This window comes from Benincasa hispida, chromosome 12, assembly GCF_027475165.1.
Source record: "Benincasa hispida cultivar pf3 chromosome 12, pf3_genome.v1.1, whole genome shotgun sequence".
In the NCBI taxonomy this organism is placed as follows: Eukaryota; Viridiplantae; Streptophyta; class Magnoliopsida; order Cucurbitales; family Cucurbitaceae; genus Benincasa; species Benincasa hispida.
Window position 1 is genome coordinate 60,623,025 of NC_143489.1, and position 23,469 is coordinate 60,646,493.

General features: G+C 36.6%; 1 pseudogene; it reads right to left on the reverse strand.

Annotated features, from left to right (window-relative positions):
- Nucleotides 1-17,657: 17,657 nt before the first annotated feature.
- LOC150032107 (uncharacterized) lies at nt 17,658-18,601 on the reverse strand (annotated as a pseudogene).
- Nucleotides 18,602-23,469: the final 4,868 nt, after the last annotated feature.

Genomic DNA, 23,469 nt, shown 5'->3' on the forward strand with positions numbered 1-23,469 from the left:
TATAAATACTTCAAGAAAAGCTAACAATGATCAAAATACTTAATAGATGGAAATATATCACAAATCATCCATCATTTGATTCCGATAAAGATGATATTCAAAGATCATTTTAAAAAAATATTGAACAGATCTCAGACTAATGCTCAAAGCTACAACAGTTCAAGAAATAATGCATAAATATAAACTACCAAAAGATGCCTAAGAAGTTCTACTACCATAAACTAATCAATGGAAGTCATAAACAACTAAGTTTGAAGAGGACAAAAAGAGCTTGTAAGAGCATGGTTTTATATTACTAAGAGCACAAATAGAGATGAGTGTAGAGTGCAAAATTTAAAACCGCTAACTAAGAATTGCTAATCCATACCAAACTTCATAGGCTAAAACACATCATCAACATGTGATCTTAAGAAAATTAATAGTTACCTTCCCATTGTTCCTCTAGAACTTCTTTATGCTTATAAACTGGTTGTGCTGCCCATGTAAAGTATCCATCAACCTTGAGCATTCGGTTAACCTCAAGCAGCAAGATGCTATCTAAAAATGACGAAGTTGAAGATTAAAATTCAACACAACAGTCATACGATGAACCTAAAGTAAATATGCTTAAAAACAAAGCTTCACCAGAAAAATACTTTAACTAAACAAAGTCTGGCACATAAAAAACATGAATTTCAAGAAAATTGTGTACCACCTCCAGAAAACCTAAACTTATCTTTATCTCTGGTAATCCAGTTATTCATATGGTGGGCACAAGAGCAGGCCACTTGCGCGAGGTCTTCTTCAACCTCCAGTCGGCTGCAACCCATGTTTCCCCTTAATTTCCAATTGTTGTCCAACAATAATTCTAGCTTTAATTTCTTCAAATTTTAGCAATTTCATTTCAGTTTTCAGTTTTCACATATATTACTTCAAATTAACCTCTAAACTAATTAACCTCAAGTTTTGAAGCATTAAAAAACCACTCAAGAGCTCCAAATCAGCTTCAACAACTCAAGAACCTCCGTTTTTATAGAATTTCGAGCTAACGTATGAAATTGATCAAAAATTTTAACTTCCCGTGCGATTCAGCAACACTCTCTTTTACCTTACTCGTTCTTCTGCAATTTTACGAAAAATCTCATGATCTGCACGATTGAAATGAATACACTGCCTCAACAAGAAAGACAAAAAAAAAAAAAAAACCTACCTTACGATGTTAGCAATGCTGGAGGTGGACGGATTGAGTCCGATTGCATTAGATGTAGATGTGAAGTTGAATGACGAAGGTGAAGAGGGAAATTAGGGCAAAGAAGATGAGGGAATGGATGAAAATGGAAGCGTCGCTGGTTTGGAAGTTGTCAAACTAAACAAATCGGTGGTGGCCAGGGAAGGTGTCGACGACGGAGATAGAGAGGACGAGAGGACGTTCGTGGGTTTCGCGTGGGTTGTTGGTGAGTGAAAGTGTGAGAATGAAAGGAAAAAGAAAATAGGGGGAGAGTGAAGAGGAAAGTGAAAAAGAGGGGAATAGAAAGTGTAAGGCAAAATTAAGCAGATCTTTAATGTCGGTTTAAAACTGACATTAACAGGAATGTAATAATAAATATTTGAGCAATGGTTTGCACACAATAAAACTATAGACTTTCACAATTTGAAAAAGCTATTAAAAGTAAGGGGCGCCTTGCGATGCCTAGTAAGCAGATGCGGTGAATTATTTGTACCATCATAGATGCATCGCAAAAGACCGCAATCAGACAGAGAGAATTCCAAAAGGATAATGCATAAAAGATAACAAGAAAAGAACCTTAAGTAGAAGAACGCATGCGACAATGTGTTGGAGTTCATGCGATTGAAGCCATGTGTTGAAGGATGTGGAGGATTCTTCTGTTATAATTGTGCACTAAGGAGAGTTATTATCGCACCTATAAAGAGCAAATGCACCACAACCAAGGAAGCAACCACATATCCAAAATAACAATAAATAAAAATAATAAATTAAACTAAGGAAGCAACATAAAGATAGAGTAGAAGACGTCCCTGGATAAATTGGAGTGATATCACCACAAGGAGTCTCCCATGCAGCAGATGGTTCTCAACTGCTCGAGTCAAGGAGTCGCCCTGACCATTGGAGCTTCCAGCAATTATTGGACGCATGATGGTTGACATACGCCTAAAACTGCTTCCAGTTCATGCGATAGATAGCCTTTCTATCTCGGGGTCAATATTTGACTTTCGACGCATCGCCTATACTTCAAATATTGTTTGCAGCTTGGTCGCACAATCTACAATACGCCTAAGATTGAAAGGGTGCCTGCAAAAACAAAAAACTTCACAAAACATTAGCTGCCAAGTCCCCGACAACGGCGCCAAAAACTTATTGGCAGGAAAAATTTTATTATTAGGGACGGATGGGGTTGTGCACGTAATCATGCGTTACACATGGCCTAAGCTATGCATTTACGCCCATGCGTCTGAGGTCATACGTCGGAATGATAATACGTTAATCTGGTATGCAATGACCACACGTTCTTATTACAAGTTTTCTTACGCTCGCGCCAAGTATAATGCGAACACAAGTTTCTCGGATAATTTGAGGTCAAACACAGGGACTTGTCACTCAATAATGCTTGTGAAGTAATGCATTTAAGGCGATGAAAAGAAAAATAAAAAAAGAGGTTTAATGGATTTATACACTACTCCTACTCCTATCTAAACAAATTGAGAAATAAAAGACTTGCGATGAGAATAGATAGATACACAACAACCATTAACGCATAGTGATGTTTATTTTCTTAAATCGCCCGAGTAATCCCAACTCACTGCACTAACGCATCGCACACCTCTTGGTGGTCAGCCGCATGACTATATCTCTATAGTGCATGGTTGCATTGAGCATAAGATTGTGCCCATCTCTAGGAACAATGCATACTTTGCTTTAGTGCATTCCATCTCTTACCTTCTCAGGCAATTAGACACGACTATTTAACTTATAGACAAGCAATGCAACAACCCATAGACAAGCGTTGCTACAGCCTTTCACCAAGCAAAGAGGATTAACTCACTATACTCGCACAACCTCTCGGTGGGTTGCTACATGCGTCCTATCTCTAGGTTACACGATTAAGTATGTGATTGCCTTTGATAAAAACGATGAATGTAAATGATGATAAAGATAAAGATGATGAGAAGATGGCATTGAAGGAATCAAGAGATACATTGATTTCAAAATGTCTTAATATCTTAAGCTAAAATATAATACAATACAGAGGTTAGAAGAGAAATGAAGGACTCTACGTCAAGGTTGCCGGTGGTGCCATGGATGAATGGTGGAGATGTCTCTCTCGAGTTCTATCTCTGACGAAAGCTCCGGTCGTCACTCGGTTTGGTTTGTGGAGGTGAAAAATTCTCACTGAAAATCTTGCTCAAGCTCTCATCTGTGATCGTAAACCTCTGCCTTAAGGTCCAAAGGTCCAAAGGTTATTTAAATACAATGAAGGTCCAAAGGCTATTTATAGAGTTTAAACGTCGACAACTATCATGATTGCGTTATGGCTCACTGATGCTTTTGTCACGGTATGGGCAAAGTCACATCGTCTTATCTCGTTGATACTCCCAAGGTATGCGTTCAAGCTTGATTCAGCTGAAGCATCAACGCGTCCTACCCATCTTGCGATCATCCTTCTATTATGGATTTCACTCCGTGGCCGCAATTCCCAAATGATCACTACATTTGCTTGATCACCGCAACTTCCATGCGATGGGCACATTCGATCACCGCAACTTCCATGCGATGGACGTATACGATCCAACTTTCAGCGCATGCGTTTGTTTTGCGATCGCCTGGCTTCAGTGCATGCGTTTGTCTTTGCGATTGCTTATTTCAAACGCATGCGTTTGATTCCTGCGATAGCTACAAAAACATTCACTTTGGCTTGGAGTAACGCATAATATTGGGATCAATGAGGATTTAGGTGCTAATCGACGTAAAACTCAATTTTTCGTAAATTCCAAGTATTATCACCACATTTTCTACTTGTTAACTCTCATAATTCTAAATAAAATGTTTATAATAACTGACATTTCTGCCAGTTATCAGTTAGAAAGAAAGATTGAAATTGGACTGAAGAATAAGAAGAAAATGCATGGGTTAGAGAGAGAGAGGCCAAGATCGAACCGAAGAAGAAGAAGAAGAAGAAGAAGAAGAAGAAGAAGAAGAATAAGGGGAAGAGGAAGAAAGGGAAGACGATTAAATTTTGCTATTTCGTGTAAATATTTTCCCTTATTTTTCTATTTTTTGGAAATCTTCCTTATGCGTAATTCATGTTAAACAGAATATTATGTTTGCCCATAATTTTCTTAAAGTTGAAAAGTATTATAATTACTTTTAATTTGGTTTGGCCATATACATTTTTTGTTAGTAGTATGAAAATATGTAAAATTCATTATCTAGCTAGGAAGCTTGTAGAATTTGATGTTAATTTGAGATATTATCTAAACTATAAAATATGTTTATTTTTATAATGACTTTTCATGGGTATATAAGTAAGAACAACTATCTTCGTTGGTATGCTACTTTTTAGGTCAACGGAGTTAGCCTAGATAAGAGTTAGATGGATGGATAGCTACTTAAGGGGAGGATTATGGTCCTTTGCTTAAGGGAAGGATTGTTGGGAATGCGACCAAAGTTCCACATTGGTTAGATTACAAAATATTCATCACATTGGTTAGATATGAGATAATCATAGATATATAGGTGTACATACATATTTCAATTGATTGAAAGTCTTTATTTTATTGAGCTTACCTAGGATCTTGAAAAAAGAAATTGAAAATTGATCTTCATGGATTTTGATACACATTCTCATATGACTAAAATATTTGATATAGCTACTATAAAGCCTTAACAACATTTGTATAATATATCAAATTGACATAAAGAAGTCATTTCTCAATGATGACCTGAAGAAAAATATATGTATGACACAACTAAACAATTTTATTAAGCAAACTCCCAAATAATGGTGTGATAACTCTAATAGTACATTAGTAAATATCCTTTGATACATATGTTTACTCAAAATTTATTTGAGCTGATTGTATGATTATCTATTTGTATGCTTATCATTAGTACAAACATAAATGTAATTAATAATACCAAGTTGTTATAGTCATCACATTTTGAAATGAAAGATTTAGGGCAAGCTGATATGATATTTGGTATTAAGATGAGAAAAATTGAAAATGATTTTTCAATTTTCTTTATGACAATCAGATTTGACTGTTTTGATGACACTCCTATAAGAACACCTTAGATGCTAGTATGGGTCAAGAAAAACAAGGAAAAGTGCTTCTCAATATGAATATGCAAAGATTATAGAAAGTATTATATTTTTCATGAACTATACTAGATGCATATGTTGTGAGAAGATTGAATAGATATACACACAATCTTGATAAAGATTATTTGATCGTTCTTCGTCGTTCATTAAGATATCTTAAGTGTACAATAGATTATTATTTGCATTTTAATAATTTTTTTCCATATTAGAAGAGTACTGTATGTAAATTGGGTAACATAGAATGACGAAATAATCTTTAATCGTGGATATGTATTCTTAATGAGGGATGTACCATTGTGGGGGGTAGGACATTAATATTGGTCTCTTTGTACTATGATTCACAAGTTGTCATAAGAATTGCCAAAAATAGTGTGTACGATGGCAAGGGGAGGCATATACACCTCAAACATAGAGCTATGAATCAATTGCTGAAAGGAGGATTATCTCCTTGGAGTATATGAGATCTTAGAGGAATTTAGCAGATTCTCTCACTAAAGGCCTAATAAGGAGAGTAATTCTAGAATTTTCAACAAGTATGGTGTTGGGATTAGTGTCCTAAATCTTTCTTGTATTCTCGTAGTTTTTAAACTTTGTATAAAAAAAAAATTGTTATTAAGAAAATAATTATTATTTTATGAGCATACACTCAATCCAATAAATAAAGATCATAGGTTATTTTATGTAATTTAAACATGTATGTAGAGATATACGGGTGGATCATGTTTAAATTAAATGATAATCTAAATAATGTGTAGTTGATGGATAAGGTTGGATACCTTATCCTGGTGACACTACGGATACAACCTTCTTTGTAGATATCACAAGTGTTCATTAGATCTATGATAAATGATCATTAGAAGTACCAGTGATACTTAAGGAGTTAGAAGGGACAAAACGATAATTTTTGCCCGACTGTATTTACGAGCAATTTGTGAAGGGTCATCGCGTTGTTGACTGGTTATATTTAATGGACATAGAAATATATTTGTGATGCGAAGAGTGTAGTTATCGGTCTTTAGGGGAGTGATCGACAATTGATGGATGTTGGGTAATTTAATTAAAGAGTTTAATTAATTATCCAAATACCATTGAATCTTCAATCTATAGGTTCATAAGGTCCCCTCTATAGCTCAACAAGGATTATTGAGAATTAATTTTGGACTAATTTGAGTTATTCAAATTAATTGAGGGAATTAATTATATATATGATATAATTAATTAAATTAATTATATGTGATATAATTAATTAAAATAATTATATGTGATAATTAATATAATGTATTCTATACATTATAACATAAAGTTTATTTTGGGAGGAATTAAATATTTGAACATGATTCAAATACTAATTATATGGATGAGATTCATATAATTAAATTTAGTATAAATGTGAATTATACTAAATACCATGCATTATTGAGAGTAATAAAACTATAGGTTATATTCTATTTGATACAATATAATAACTTTAGGTTATGTGTTATATTTCATATAACATATAGTTATATATATATATATATATATATATATATATATATATAAGATTAAATTTATTTTAATTTATTAACAATTAAAAGGAGGAAGTTACAACTTCCTTTCCCTTAATTTACTCTCAGAAAAACATGGAGTGGGGGTTCACTTTTTTATGCCTTCTTCATCTTCTTCACAAAGGGCAGAGGGTTTCTCCTGGTAATTCCCAAGAACACAGAAAAATTTGTTTTTTTTCTTCCTCTCAAATTTCTCTCCCTCTTCCTAGAGATCTTAGTAGAGCTCACACCTCCTGCTAATTCTCAATCTTTAAGGAGAATACAGGAGTTTCATTTGTGGTGGTAGCCATTTTGGGATTTCAATTTTGGAGATCGTCTTTCCAGATGGAGTGTTTATGACCAAAGGGGAATTACATGAAGATTATTGGCTTCAAGTGTATGTGATATTTTCTTTTCCCTAATTCCTTCCTTTTCAGCATGTTGTAAAACTGTATAATGCATAAATGTTCTTTTGTTCTCTAAATTTCGATTCTATGTAAAATTGTAAAATTGGAACGATCCTCTTCCGCTGTTCCTTCAATTGGTATCAGAGCCAGGTTGGGAAGAAGAGGAGAAGAGCGGAGAGGAAATTTGGGAAGATTTTTGGTATCGAGCCCTAAGTTAGTGTATATCAAAGTAAATTTGGAAAGATTTTTGGAAAAGTGAAAAATGCTTGGAAGAAGGGGAAAAGAGCAGAGAGGAAAAGAAAAAGGAGAAAAAAAAGTAATTAGAGTAGCTGTTGTGATATTTATGCCTTATTTTATGTATTCTGCATATATTTAGGCTATAGATTAGGAAATCTGGTTATCATCCTTTTGTATACTATGTAAATCTCAAGTCAATGAACATATATATTTATTCAAATTTTTTTCCACATGATATCAGATCCATCCTAGAGTTTATACCATTTAGTCATCTCCTTTGCAACTGCTATCACATTTGTCCGATTTCTGCCTTCGTTGATCGGTCATTGGCGGAGGCAAATCCATGCATTGATTTATCTCCGATTCGGTTCATATCTATTTCTTTTCTGCCCAAATTGCACCGCCTTACTTCACCCTCTTCAACCCGCATTGCCACGTTGATCAGATCAGTTCGTCCACTTCTGCTCAAATTCGTCAACAACCTCCAAGCACAACCCGAAGATTCTGCTATAAATTTGCATAGAAACTCTCAAATTTGCTCCTCCCAACCACTCCCAGCCAAGCCCGCGTCTGCTACTCAGATTAGAAGCAATCCACTCCAATTTATGCTAAGATCTGCCACCCTTGTTCACCTCGTACCACCACGCTTTAGATTCCATGTGGGTTTCTCAAATCCGCTCAGACTTTGCGCTTTTTTTCTCCATTCAGACCTCACGTTATGGATTCAACCTTGCTCAGATCCTTCCATTGCCCTACTCCTAGATCCAACCATCTGTGTCATCTCGCCCCCAGTCCACATCCACGTCGTGGGTACCATTCCAAGCTAGTGGGTCTCAGTCACATCTCACCTTATCGTCGCTCAACCTTTGCCTCAGATCAACCATTATGAATTTCCTACCTGCCCAGATTTGTGTCGCATCGCCCCAGCCCAAGTCCACATTTGCTCATTCTTCGTTGTGGACCGCCCTACATCGTCTAGATCTTGAAGGAACCGTGAGGTCCACTGCGAAAGCGGGATCGGTCTCAATTCTCAATTTTCACAGAAAATTAAAATTACATAACCCTAAATCATGCATTCAAACAATAAATTACAAAATGCTTTAAAAATTAATCATAGAAGAGGCAGGGTTAGAAAAATGTTTACCCTTGAAGAACAACTCCTTCACGAATTCCCTCCTCGATCTGGTCACGAACTCTCTAAAGAAACTTGAACAAAATCTGCAACCAAATATGGACACCACCACCAGTGAACCTTCTGTATTCTCCTTAGGAGTTGAGAATTGGCAAGAGGTGTGGTGTCATCAGCACATTAGAACCCTGTTTGTGCTTGTAGATCCCTTTACAACCTATAGGTCTTACCCCATCAGGCTGATCTACAAGATCACATACTAAGTTGAACTACATCAACTCCATCTCCAGATCCCTGACCTTGACCCATTCATCTCGGTCAACATCCTCCATTACCTTCTGATAAGACAACGGATCGTCAACGTCACCATCTGCTACCGTAGCAAGGATTTTCGTGAAACCCATATAGCGAACGGGTGGGTTCGCAACCTTTCTACTATGTCGATCCCTCAACTCTTGAGGTGGAACCGACCTACTAGATGAACTTCTATCAACAAATCTTGCTGATGTAGCAGGCTCTTCAACAACTCTTGTTGAAGTTTCAGCAGTTTCATTGAAAAGGTCACGCAACACGACTTTACTTCGTGGACTGTGCTCCCTTATATGATCCTCTTCCAGGAAAGTAGCATTCGTTGAATCAAATACACTATTTTCCGTCGGAACATAAAAACAACCCCTTCGTGTACCTTTGGGATAGCGTACAAAGAGGCATAACCTCAACCGTGGTTCTAGCTTTTTGGGATTAGCCTCAAGCACATGTGCAAGGCAACTCCAAATGCGGAAGTGACGTAAACTAGCTTTACGCCCGTTCCACAACTCCAGAGGTGTTCTCACAACACTCTTGAAGGGAACATAGTTGAGTATGTATACCACAGTCTCACTACAAAACCCTAAAACAAGTCTAGTGAGGATGCGTAACCCATCATCAAGCGAACCATGTCCAACAAGGTCCTATTTCTCCTTTTGGCTACACCATTCTGCTAAGGTGTACAAGGTGCTAAAAGTTAGAAAACGATTCCATGTTCTATCAAATAGTCCTGGAATGCCGAGTCCGAAAACTCTCCACCTCAATCCGATCGAAATGTTTTAATCCGTCTATCCGATGCATTTCCAACTTCAGCCTTGAACTCTTTGAACTTTTCAAAAGATTCAGACTTCCGTTGCATAAGATAAATATACCCGTACCTGGAGTAATCACCAGTAAAACTGATAAAATACTCATAGTTACCTCGGGCTCGCTCATTCATAGGACCACAAAGGTCAGAATGTACTAACTCAAGAGGCTTCTTGGCTCTATAACCTTTTCCAGTAAGAGGTCGTTTAGTGATCTTACCCTCAAGGCAAGACTCGCACACTGGTAAAGAATTTTCTTCTAACTCACTTACAAGTTCATTTTTCACCAATCTCTCAATCCTATTGAGATTGATGTGCCCTAAACATAGATGCCAAAGATGGGCATTATCTTTTGGAGAAATACGTCAATGTTTTGTTTGAGTTACGACAATTCTAAACAATTCAGTATTATGAAGGTAATTAATGGCTAACGGCCTTAGCATATATAAATTAGATTCCAAATTTGCAGTACAAATAAAAACACCATCTTTATGAATAAACACTTTATTCATATTAAAAGAGATAGTATATTTACATTGCTATAAATACTTTACAGAAATGAGGTTCCTCTTTAGTTCGGTAACAATATATACCCATTCAAAACAAGAAACCTATTTTGTAAAGCTAACTGGAGACTTCCCATTGCCATAGCTAAGATGACGTGCCCGGTGCCTACTCGCATCGTCATCTTACCAGCCTTCAGCTTTCGCCAAGATCTAATCCTCTAAAAAGAAGAACAAACGTGATTAGTGGCGCCCGAATCAATTATCTAGGCTGAATCATCATTCTCCACTAAACAAGTTTCAAGTACAAGTAAATCATATTTACCTTTATCGGCCTTGGCCTTAGCCTTGGCTGCTTTCTTCTCTTTCAAATAGCGAGGACAGTTCCTCTTCTAGTGTCCATCTTAGTTGCAGTGGAAACACTTTCCCTTTTCAACCTGTGGACGCCTCCTTAGGGCGACAAGCGGCAAGTTAGCAGGCGCCTTCCCTTTTCCCTTACCACCCATCTTCTTCTTCCCCTTTGTAGAGTTAGAAGTAGAAGGTGCAGACTTCGTTCCTAAGGTCGAACCTCTATAGAACGTCCTGGAGGATGAAGCAACATTTTCTTCACTCTTCTTCCTCTCCTTACTTTTCAGTAAAGATTGGTAGGTCTGTAACTCGTTGAGGAGAGTTGTAAGGTTATATTTCACTTTGTTAAGAATTACATTGCTAACAAAGTGCAGAAAGCTCTCTGGTAATGAATGCAGGATTATGTTAAACTGGCTGTACTCATCGATGGTAGACCCATTCAAATCCACGACATTAAAGTGGACCATCATGTTAAGCACATGTTTACGAACAGATGTGCCTTCTTCCATTTTGGAGTTGCATATATATTTAAGAGCCTTATGCATAAGCTGTTTAGACGGTTGTCCAAACATCCCTGCAGGGACTCCATGATCTCACGCGCTGAGACCATAGGCTCATATTTCTTGGCCAAGACTTTAGAAAAACTTGCCAAGATGTAGGCTCGAGCCTTCTCATTCGACCTTGTCCATCGCTCGTATGCCTCCCGAACATTTCGAGTAGCATTTGGAGCTGGAATAGGAGGAAAGGCCTCATTGAGAGTGAATATGAGATCCTCGATAATAAGGATCGTCGTGATCATGTGTTTCCATATTGCGAAATTGTCGTCAGTTAAGTTTTTAGCACTTAACAAAGCCAACGTGGCTGTTGTCATTTTGAAAAAGTTGTTACTGAAAATACGAACAAAACTTTATTAGATTTTTCTAAACCACTTTTTAAACCAATCGGTTTTGAAAAAGAGTTTCAAGTACCCTAAATTATAGACTTCTATTTTGCAATGATGCCCTAGTGAGGCAGAACAAACGTCACCGGTGGGGTGATCAGATGCCCCTTCGCTGGGATGAGACATTTTCAACCATTAGGCAGAACCAACTCTTGGATCTGAACCTAGCAACCACCATTTTTCGGTCCATAACTGTTAACCTTTAACTGTTCCGTGTAAGTGTGACCCCTCGCTTTTGGTGCTAGAGTCCCACCCTAATGAGCCCACCGTAGGGAAGAAGCAGATTAGGACAAGAGACTAAGTTACCTTATCTTCTTACAGGAGATCAAATAAAGAAATGCGTAAAATTGTCATCCTTTAGGGGGACACTCCCACGGTTCCTCGAGGCGATGCGCAATGACTTTATTCAACCCAACGAGGGAGACTGAGGGATCTTTTGTCACGCTTCCCGCTCCTACATACTATGAACACTCTCTTCATCCACCTTGATATTGACCTACCCAAACACCATCCGTTAGGGGGACATGCCAAAGGTGCCTCAAGGCTGAGGGTAGATCTCACGGTGTGGACTATTTAGAAGAAACGTGAAAGGTATAAGTGAAGCATCTTATGCCCCAAGTACCTACCACTGAATGTTTTACTTAGAGGTTCATTAACCTAGACAATCTGACTACTGATTTTAGTCTAAGTTGTCTTTTTGATTCCCGCTCAGAAACAACGTTTGTCTATGAAATATGAACAAGTTTAAGTAGTCAAATTTAAACACTTTAATGGACTGTCTTTAACTTGCATGCATGCTCCAAATCTATCTAATTCACCTTTTCAGGTAAGTTCCTAGGTAGGGGTGTTACGTTTTCGTCAAATTAAATACCCAAACCTAGACAGAACCGACCTTAGACAAAAGGTCCTTTATAGATAGATTTGCTAGACTTTAACCTTTTATTAGCCAATTTAATCCTATTAAACTGATTAAAAGATTAAAGTCTTAGGGTTGCTAATCATATTAGAACCACGATCTTAGGTCTATGTGATCCAAGTTTTAAACACTTTAAAACCATGAATTAAACCTAAGTGAGCATGCATGTCTTTCTTATTTCTTTTAGTTCTAATTTCTCTTTAACTTTTAAAAAGAAACAACTAAAACCATTGCGTACAACGAGGTGTTTATAACATTTATAAAGTAACCTATGTGTTATGCTTCATGCAATGTCCAGTCATTACTATACATAACTTTTATATAACGCATAATAACAAGGCAAACATGCTATCATTCACCCTTGTACTATAACAATTATAATATAAAGATGATGCATGTTAATGCTTTTTATGCATGCATAAATATAACTCTTATATTATATGATGCATGAACATGCTCTTACATAATTAAATAATGCTTCTCTAAATTATAATAATTACAATAGAGAGATGATGCATGATTAATGCATAACCTAAGGTGGGATTTACTATATGTGCATACCATATGACATATAAAAACCATACATCACATGTAATAAATAAAGGATCAATGATGAGCCTTTACAAAAACCGAAATGAAATAACCCTATCTATTACATTTTGCATCGAGCGAACCGGTTCTTAGGCGAACCGGGTCTTTAACCACTAGGAGGACTTCATCGTGTAGTAAACGTCGAAGGTAGACGATCACCCAGTGAGCACTAAATGATAGACACAAAAACTAAACTATTGTATAGACGACTACGAGGCTGCGAAGCCTGATCGTCTACACGATCGCTTAACACAGCAACAGGTAAACGATTTACCTTGCATTACTAAGCGATCGTTTAGTCAGTTACTAAGTGATGAAACTTGTTGACCTAAACGATCGTCTAGTACACGTGCACGTTAAACAATATACAAACATCCCATCGTTTACACGACTCGATACTCAACGATCGCTTACCCCATCGTCTACACAACGCGATCAACCCTTGATCGTTCCCTTCCGAAGAACTGCAACGCTTGCTTCGATCTTCTTCACGAACGACTCAAGACTCAAACAGACTTTGAATTACAGACTTGATAACGATTATTAATGCCCAAAAACGCAGGGGCCTTTACAAACAACTGCAAATGCAAAAGAATTAAATCAAACCGAGCTAACATCCACGAAAACATCCATTAATTCGTACATCCACAACAATTTAACAATTAACCAGAGCAGACATGTACCCACCAAGAATGTATATGTAATTCGTTGAAACAATGAAATTAGAATATTATAACTTGCCTCTGATACCAATTGAAGGATCTCTTAACGAAGAGCTTCCATGAGTGCATTCAGATCTTTCTGATTTCATCGTGACCGAAATCCAACACATAAATTCTAACATACAGTTATGCAAAATAACACTAATTAAAGGCATTCTTCAAAAAATAAAAATACGAAGGGAAAGAGTTCTCATACCAGTTAAAGACCCTCTTCAAGTGATGAACTCTGATGCAGCGGAAGACCTCTGCGTGATCTCTATCACCCAGCAAACAAGTCGTCTACAGTAGCACAAACTATCACGAACAAGTGAACAACAGCGAGGACGAAACCACCAAAATGGAGCCCTTGGTATTCTCAGAGTGAGAATCCAAAGTGTGGTCTTTGGTGAGTTTGGTAGAGGTTGGAGAAAGAACTAATCGTGTAGACTATAAGTAAGTGGGAGAAAAAATGAGCTATCGTATAGGTAAATGCTTATCGTTTAGAAGAAGCTACACGACCGAGTAGGTTTTACTAAGCGATCGTTTAGTAAAAGGTGGACGATCATTTAGAAAATACGGCACACTATGCGATCGTTCAGGAAAGCTAAGCGATCGTTTAGAAACTAGCGTGCGATCGTTTAGGCGGGAGGTGTGCGATTGTTTAGGCGCTGAGCGACTATCGTATAGGCTCTCGACTATGCGATCGTTTACGTTTCTACACCGATGCCAATTTTTTTCGAACTTTTTCAAAATGAAACAAATTTTCATTTTAATCTTTGTTTACATAACTGAAGCGACTACTCCCACTAATGCACGTCCAAGAGAAATTTTAGGCCGATTATCATATAATCAATCAATTAAATAATTAATAAATATAATCATAATATATTCTTATCCTATAGTTTGATATCACATATCTACTATAGTAATTTCTCCTCTACTTGATATAAATCATATTTATATCTAATTTCCTCCAAAATAATGTATCTCATACATTTAACCAATTATATCATATATAATTAACCAGCCCAATTATATCATATATAATTGAACTTCCTCTTGTCAATTTGAACATTTCAAGTTAATCTTCATTTCCTGTCTGCTAGAAAATATGTACAGAATATCTTTTGAATATAATAAAGTGTTTTTTTTTTCAAGAGGTGTTCATATTTGTTCTGCAAGACTCGAAAATAACTTGTACATATTAAAACCAACTGAAGCAAAGGACATTCTAAATATAGAGATGTTTAAAACGGCTGAGACTTAAAATAAAAGAAGAAAAATTTCTCCTAATGCCTATCTTTAACACCTCAGACTTGGTCACATTAATCTCAATAGGATTGAGAGAATAGTTAAAAATGGTCATTTAAGTCAGTTAGAAGATAGTTCTTTACCTCCATGTGAATCACGTCTTGAAGGAAAAATGACAAAAAGATCTTTTTCTGACAAAGGTTTTCATGTCAAAGAGTCTCTCGAACTTATACATTTAGACCTATGTGGTCCGATAACTGTAAAAGCACGAGGAGGCTGTTAGTATTTTGTTAGTTTTATTGATGATTACTCGAGATATTGCCACGTTTACTTAATCAGTCACAAATCTAAAACTCTTGAAAAGTGCAAAGAAGTTAAGACCGAGACAGAAAATTTATTAAGTAAAAGAATTAAAACACTTCGATCTGATCGAGGTAGAGAGTATATGGATTTACAATTCCAGAACTAACTAGTAGATCATGGAATTCAATCCCAACTCACAGCACCTGGAACACCACAACAAATTGGTGTTGCAGAAAGGAGAAATCGAACCTTGTTAGACATGGTTCGATCAGTGATGAGTTATGCTAAGTTACCTAGAGAGGGACATGATTTATAAGTAGTATTATGAATCAAATTTTTCATTGGAGGGTCAGTGGAAACTTAAGGAACAAGATGTATTTACAGAAGTAAAACGATAATTTTGATCCAACTGTAATTATGAACAACCTGTGAAGGATCGACTTACTGATTATGGTTTATATGGACATAATTATATCTATAGTGGGGAGAGTGCAACTATCGAGCTATAGTGGTATGTCTTGATAGTTAACGAATAGTAATTAATTCGATTAAAGAGTTTTAACGAATTAATTACAGATCGTTGGAGCTTATGATCTGTAGATCCATTAGGTCCCTTTACTACTTCATTAGAATTTGAATTAAAAATTGAGTATTGACATATAAAATTAGGGTTATGAATTTGAAATGTTTAAAATCATTTTTAGGGTTTTCGATTGATTGTATATAATACAATTAAAAACGTTTAGTTTAATCGAAACTAAACGAACTTGGAAAATAAATTTTTAAATTATGATTTAAATATAAAATTGATTTATTGGTGAAATTGATATTTTATTAATTTAATATTTAGACATTAAATTAATATTATTTTAATTAAAAGGTTTAATTAAAAATTATTTAAAATTAGTTTTATTTAAATTAATTATTTTTTGAATTAATTTTGTAAAACTAATTCAAATAAAAAAAATGAAATCATTTTTAAGTTAATAGGTTTTTCCAATTTTTTGGAAAAACCCACTAACAAATATGATAGATTGTCACCAAAATCAATTTCTTTTTTGTGATGATCTTCAAGCTGGAGCTGGCTTTCATGCAACCCTGTATAATTGCATGAGTTCTTTCCATATATAGTATCTCCATGCATGAAGATCAATAAAGCATTTTGAGTTTTACTTGCTGAAGTAGAAATATGAAAACCCTACACATCCCTCATTTGTTCTTCATTAATTCAACTCGATTTAATTGTTTCCACCACACGTTCCAGCTTGAGCATAGTAGAGAACATTTCAGTGGTAGTCTTTTTGAAGTTTCAAGCTCTATCTTGGTGGATTTCAGTTGAATTTGTGAAGGAATTCTTCAAAGGTAATATGTGTTACAAACCCTTTTCTGAATATCATATGAACAACAAGCTTATAACTTAAACTAAATGTAGTTTAAGTGCTTATTGATTCTGAAGTCTTCCATTGCATGTTTTATCATTCCTTCATCTGTTGGAGCCATTTTATACAGAGCTTTAGAGATAGAAATGGTGCATGGCTCTAACTCGATCGTAAAATCAATTTCCCCGTGCGATGGCAAACCTGGAAGCTCCTTAGGAAACACATCCGGGAATTCTCTCTTAATTGGTTTCGATGTCAAGGCCACCTTCGTTTTCTTGGTATCAACCACACGGGCCAAGATACTCCAGGTACCTTGGTTAAACAACTTATTGGCCTTCAGGCATAGATTACCTTGGGCAAGACCACAGTCCCAATCCCTTTGAACTTAAAGCTAGCTTCCATAGAAGGGTTGAATATCACCTCCTTGTGAGAGTAGTCTATACTGGCATTGTTAGCAGCCAACCAGTTCATGGCCAGTATCACATCAAAATTACGCATGTCCAAAACTTTTAAAGTCACATCTAGTGTATGGTTTACTATCTCAATTTGACATGCTTTCATCTGTTCATTTGGCAACATAATTTCTACAGATGAAGTAGAAACTGATAAAACATACAACAAAGGCTCTAGTCCTAACATAGCATGCTTCATAAACAACAATGATATGAACGAATGAGATGAGCTAGAATTAAATAATACCAATGCATAGTGCCCCAATATTAGAAGCGTACCTGTCACCACGGTGCCTGATTTTTCGACCTCTTGTCGATTAGTGGTGAAGACCCGATCATGTTATTGCTGCTTGTTTGTATTATACTGGTATTCGACGACTGATTCTGACTACCTCCCGTAGGACCATTAGGCCATCTATCTGCCACATACCCCTCCTGCTTGCATTTATAATATATCCTCGTGCCAACCAGACAACACCTCACATGAAACTTTTTGCACGTTTTATATAAGAGATTCTCTCTCCAGACCCTCATGACCCAGAGATTAGCTGCTGGTATTGCCGTAATGATTCAACCGAACTCGAGCTCTTCTTTGGGGACTCGATGCCTTTTTTTCCAGCCTTCTCTTCTGTCTCGAGGAAGGACCTAACTCTTGTGACTTTAGGCGTTCACCCTCTGACTGCGTGCCCATCTCTACAGTTAAACAAAGTGCGTCTGTATGGGTGGCCGGTTTGAAGGCTCGCACAAAATCACGTATCTCACTCTTTAAGCTCTAGAGAAATATTTCTGCTCTTTTAACCTCTGAGGCGACTAATTCAGGAGCAAAGCGGGACAACCTATCAAATTCCCTATTGTACTCTTCAACAGTCATATGGCCTTACTTCAAGTTAAGAATTCTTGCTGCTTAGCATACCTTAGTCTAGTAGAGAAATATTTTGTGTAGAAGTGCTCCTTGGACTACTCCCATATTATCGATCTAGCCCCGACATCTATCATCCTTTCAGCAGACTGCCACCAGATTGTAGCATTATTAGTGAGCAAGAAAACAACATATTATACCTTTTGATCGTCTGGTCACTTTATGTAATAAAAAATCGTCTCTATAGAAGAAAACCACAAATCTGCTTTGGTAGGGTTTTTTAGTGACTTATTAAATGTTTGGGGATTATACTTTCTAAAATCCCTCAAATGCTTTCCTTCTGCAAATAAGTTCTGCAAATTCTGCTGTGGAACGGGGCCTTAGGGAGCAGGAACCTCCTGAGGTGGTGCCTGCTGGGCTAACATCACTTCTACTATACTCTTGAATATCTCTTCCAACTGGATTGTCATTGTAGCAAGATCAGCCTGGGTGATAGGTGCGTCGGGGGGTGGGTGTACTGATATTTGTCCTTCATTCTCAGAAACATCTTCAACGAATGGGTGACGTCCACCCCTTCTACCAATTCTTCCTCCTCGACCACCTCTTCTTGCACTTTGGCATGGTGGCATTTCCTAATATTCACAGTCAAACTCTTTTAATTCTCAGTCAAGAAAACAGTCTAATATTACCTTTAAAGAAAACAGGCAAGATCATGCACATATAATTTTAGACATCTTAATAAGAGACATACCTAGCGAGGAAGAATGATTCGTAAATGACGATAAAGGACACATATCCTAAATTTACATCGTAAGTCAATCTACAAAACCTTTAACATAGGCTCTGATACCAACTGCAATGAACCGATCTTTTGAGATCTCTAACAAGGGTCGTTACTCATAAATGCACATTTAAAACCCAAGCACTTTGTCCACTGAGGAAAATTTTATTAAAAAAATAAACATAATTTCCAAAACAATTTATAAGATTAATAAATAAACAAATAGATAAAACCATTGTTTGTGGCCCCCTAAAAAAGTTTTTGAACAAATAACAATCAGAATGATAAAGTTTTCAAACTAACATCGGGCTCTAAATCAAAACATTCAAATAACTTGAAAACATAGGCTGATCGAAAGTGATTTTCTTGTCCCATATGGCATGATCACGGGTCCCTCTTATCACTCGTAGATCTGTTCCTGTATTTACCTAAAAAACATGAAATAAGAAAGGATGGGTATGACATACTTAGTAAGTGACCCACTACTGGGCCCTCTAGGTAAATATGTTAACCTTCTTATCTAGACGTTAATGTACATCCTATAGCATATCAGTCGTGGTGATCCTAAAGGATCGCAAATTAGTCATAAGAATGGTCTCGAAGGAACACATATCAGCCATAGGTGTGAATTCGAAGGAACACATATCAATCCTAGGTGCGATCTCAAGGGAACATAAATCAGTCATCGGTGTGAACCCTAAAGAACACATAATAGTCATAGGTGTGAACCTGAAGGAACACAAAATGGTCATAGGTGTGAACCCATAGGAACACATATCAGTCATAGATAGTACACACCCGATAAGAAGGCTAACAGTTACCATCAAAACTAGCATGCAACATGACAGTAGCATGCAAGTGTACATATCGTAGGAATAAAATCCCAAATAGGGTATTGTTCTCAGGGTTGGATTTGAAGAATTTTTGGCTAGCTATTGTTATTTGCAAGCTAATTTAATTTGGACAATCGAAAAGAAAAGTTTGTTGTTGAAGTTTAATTAAACAAGAAAACAAGACTAACAATTCAATGAGATAATGGATCTAGGGTGTTGTTTTACTATGAAATTCTAATCAATTATTAACATATGAATCAATTGTTTAGATCAAATGAGCCTAGAAGTCTATGATTAGAATATCCTTTTTCAAGATCAACCCGTTCTAGCATAATTATCCCAAATTGAATCTCTTCCTACTTATTCTAATCTTGTCGGTGTTCGTTCAATTTCAGCCCCTATTATTCTCTGGTCATTTTTATGTATTATTGAACAATAGTTTAATTACTCGTTTCCAATCAAACTTCTCTTTTACAAGCAGTAACATACATTCATTCAACGACTAATCAAACAAATGGTTTCACACAAAAAACTAAAATTCAATTACCATACAATCGATTCAAACGTAAATAAATTAATCAAATGAATTTATAGCAATAACAACACTTTAGAATTAAGATGTTTATTTACTAATGTTTCTAAAAACAAAAGGTCTAAAGCAGAAAAACATCATAGAAAACAAGAAAGGTAGAAAGCTAGGTGATGTAATCTCCTTTCACCGCCCTTGTGACACGATTTTGATCTCTAGACTTTTGTTGTTGAGTTTTTTTTATCAATCTCAGCAATAGCTCAATTTTCTAGATGGTTCTCTCTCAATTAGGTAAAAAATCTCATAGAATTTGGACTCCCTTTTCATCAGACTGCACTGCCTCTATTATAAGCAACACCTACAACATCGCAACACTATTCGCAGGGTTGCAACGTTGGTGTAAGTAATAGATAGGCTTCAATTGATAGCATCGCGACACTATCAGAAACTTTACAATGAAGCCTATTTTCTTTAGCTCTTAGGTCTTTAGTGTAGCAAGGGAGCGTAGCTATGCTCTAGCCTAACGTTCCCCTGTTTTCAACACTTAGCAAATTATGAACTTGCTCCTTCACTTCTCTTTGCATTGGATGGTCTTAGGGTCCTTGTTTTTAGACATTTGCACCAATTTTCATCCAAATAAACTTGACTTGCTCTGGTCGAAGGATATCTACATGAAGATTTCCATGAGCAGTGAAATGATCATTCCAAATTCCATTCTTATTTGAACACACACAATGTTGAAATACCTTGAATCTGTTTGCTGGCACTTCGAACAACCTAGTACGGCGCGCCCTGGTGGGGGTTCGGGGGCAACGCCCCTAAAACCTATTCAGATTTTGTATTCAGCATATTTATTTATTTGCAGTTATTTACAATTTTAACCCTAGGGTTTAGAGTAGTGCGCTATATAAACTTTCTAACCCTAGAGACGTCGTTTTGATATAATTTTGAAAACATTCTCTCAAATAATATTGTTCTCCCTCTGCCCGTGGACGTAGCTAACACACTGTTAGTGAATCACGTATATCTGTGTGTCGATCTTCCCTACTTTACATTCCTTTTTGTGTTCTTTAATTGTCGATTTCACAACAAACTGGTATCAGAGCCTTGTTAGGGTTTTTTTTTTTCAAAATTCTGCATTTGTTTGACAATTAAAGATGCCTAGCGTGGACGTAAAGATCGACAAATTTACTGGGAGGAATAGTTTTGGTTTATGGCAGATCAAGATGCGATCCTTGCTAAAGTAGTAGGGGTTGTGGACGCCGCTAACGGATAAGTCAAAGAAGGCTGCTGTGGATGACGAAGAGTGACAGACTCTTGAGAAAAAGGCTCATTCGACGATCATGCTATGTTTGGCTGATGACGTCATCATCAAGGTCGCAGATGAAATCTTTAACCAAGAAGTCGTTTCTGAAGAAACGTTTGTATCATTTACGTATGCAGGAAGGTACGTCTCTACGAGACCATCTTGATCAATTAAATACAATTTTATTAAATCTGCATAATGTAGAGGTTAAGGTTGATGATGAGGATGCTGCCTTAATTCTGTTGACATCTTTGTCGCCGTCTTATGAGACTTTCGTTGACTCGTATATTGGAAGAAAAGAAACTCTGACCTTAGAAGATACAAAGTCCATGTTGCTTATGACAGAGGACTGTCAGAATGCAGGAAGTTCAGTTACAGAAAGTCAGGTATCTGGGTTAGCTGCTATAGGAAGCAAGGGACATAGGAATTCTGGTAAGCAGAAGTCAAACTAGAATAAAAGGTCTTCGAAGTCAAAGGATTCTAGATTAGATGATATTTATAACTACTATAAAGAAAAGGGGCATTGGAAAACTGAATGTCCTAAGATAAAAAGGAATCAGGAAAAGAAGGAAAAGAGTGACAAAAGGGAAGCATCCGCCTCTGTTGCATAAGTTGAGATTGATTCTGAAGAAGTCGAGATCGATTCTGAAGAAGATCTAGCTTTAGTTGTGAATGAACAATCACATTTTGATGATGTGTGGGTTCTTGATTCTGGGGCATCTTATCATATGTGCCCAAATAGAGAGTGGTTTTCAACCTATCAGCAAATAGATGGACGGAATGTTAGCATGGCTAATGGTGTTGTGTGCAAGATAGTTGGAATCGGCCCAGTCAAGATACGAACACATAATGGTGCCTTCTACACTTTAAAAGAGGTCAGGCATGTTCCACTAATGAAGAAGAGTTTGATATTCTTTAGTGTACTCGATAGCAAGGGTTACAGTTTTGAAGGTAAAGTTGGAGCAATGTATGTCTATAAGGGTTCTGAGGTAGTTCTGAAAGGCATAAAGCATGAAAAACTATATTTTCTATTAGGTTCCACGATAATATGTTATGTTGTTGTTGCATCGTCGGTTGTTCACATGGATGATATGACTAAGTTATGACATATGAGACTTGGTCATATGAATGAAAAAGGGATGCAAATTCTGTCAAAAAGAGATCTTCTTTGTGGGCATAAGGTGCAGGATTTTGAATTTTGTGAACATTGTGTTTTTGGGAAGCTTCATCGCTGCAAGTTTCCAAGAGGTGTTCATCGTACAAAAGGGACACTTAATTATATTCATTCAGACTATTGGGGACCTTCCAAAGTTGAATCTATTGGAGGCAGTAGGTATTTTTTGTCGATAATTGATGATTACTCAAGAATGACTTGGGTTTTATGATGAAACATTAAAGTGAAGCCTTCAAGAATTTCAAGAAGTGGAAGATATTGATTGAAAATCAAACTGGGAAGAAGATCAAAAGGCTGTGAACTGATAATGATCTGGAATTCTGTGGATCTGGGAGTTCTGTAAAGCTGATGGGATTGTTCGCCATCACACTGTTAGGAATACTCCACAATAAAATGGGGTTGCATAACGTATGAATCAGACGTTGTTGGAGAGAGAGCAAGATGTATGCTCTCTAATGCAGGGTTGGCTAGAAAGTTTTGGGCAGAAGCAGTAAATACATCATGTTATCTGATCAATCGTGGAACTCACACAGCTATTGATTGTAAAACACCTTACAAGGTGTGGTCTGGTAAGCCTACAGATTATTCTTTATTAAAAGTTTTTGGTTGTATTGTCTACTATCATGTTAATGAAGGTAAATTAGAACCGAGAGCTAGAAAGGGTATATTTATTGGTTTTGGGATGGAGTTAAAGGATATAGAGTCTGGTCACCTTCTAAGAATAGAGTCATACTTAGTAGGACTGTGAAATTTGATAAAAATTCCACGCTTAACTCAACTGTAAAGCCTTTTGTGACGTCTACTGATGTGGGAGAAAGTAGTAGTGTTGATAAACAAGTAGAGATGCAATTCACTTCAGTTGTGAATGAATACA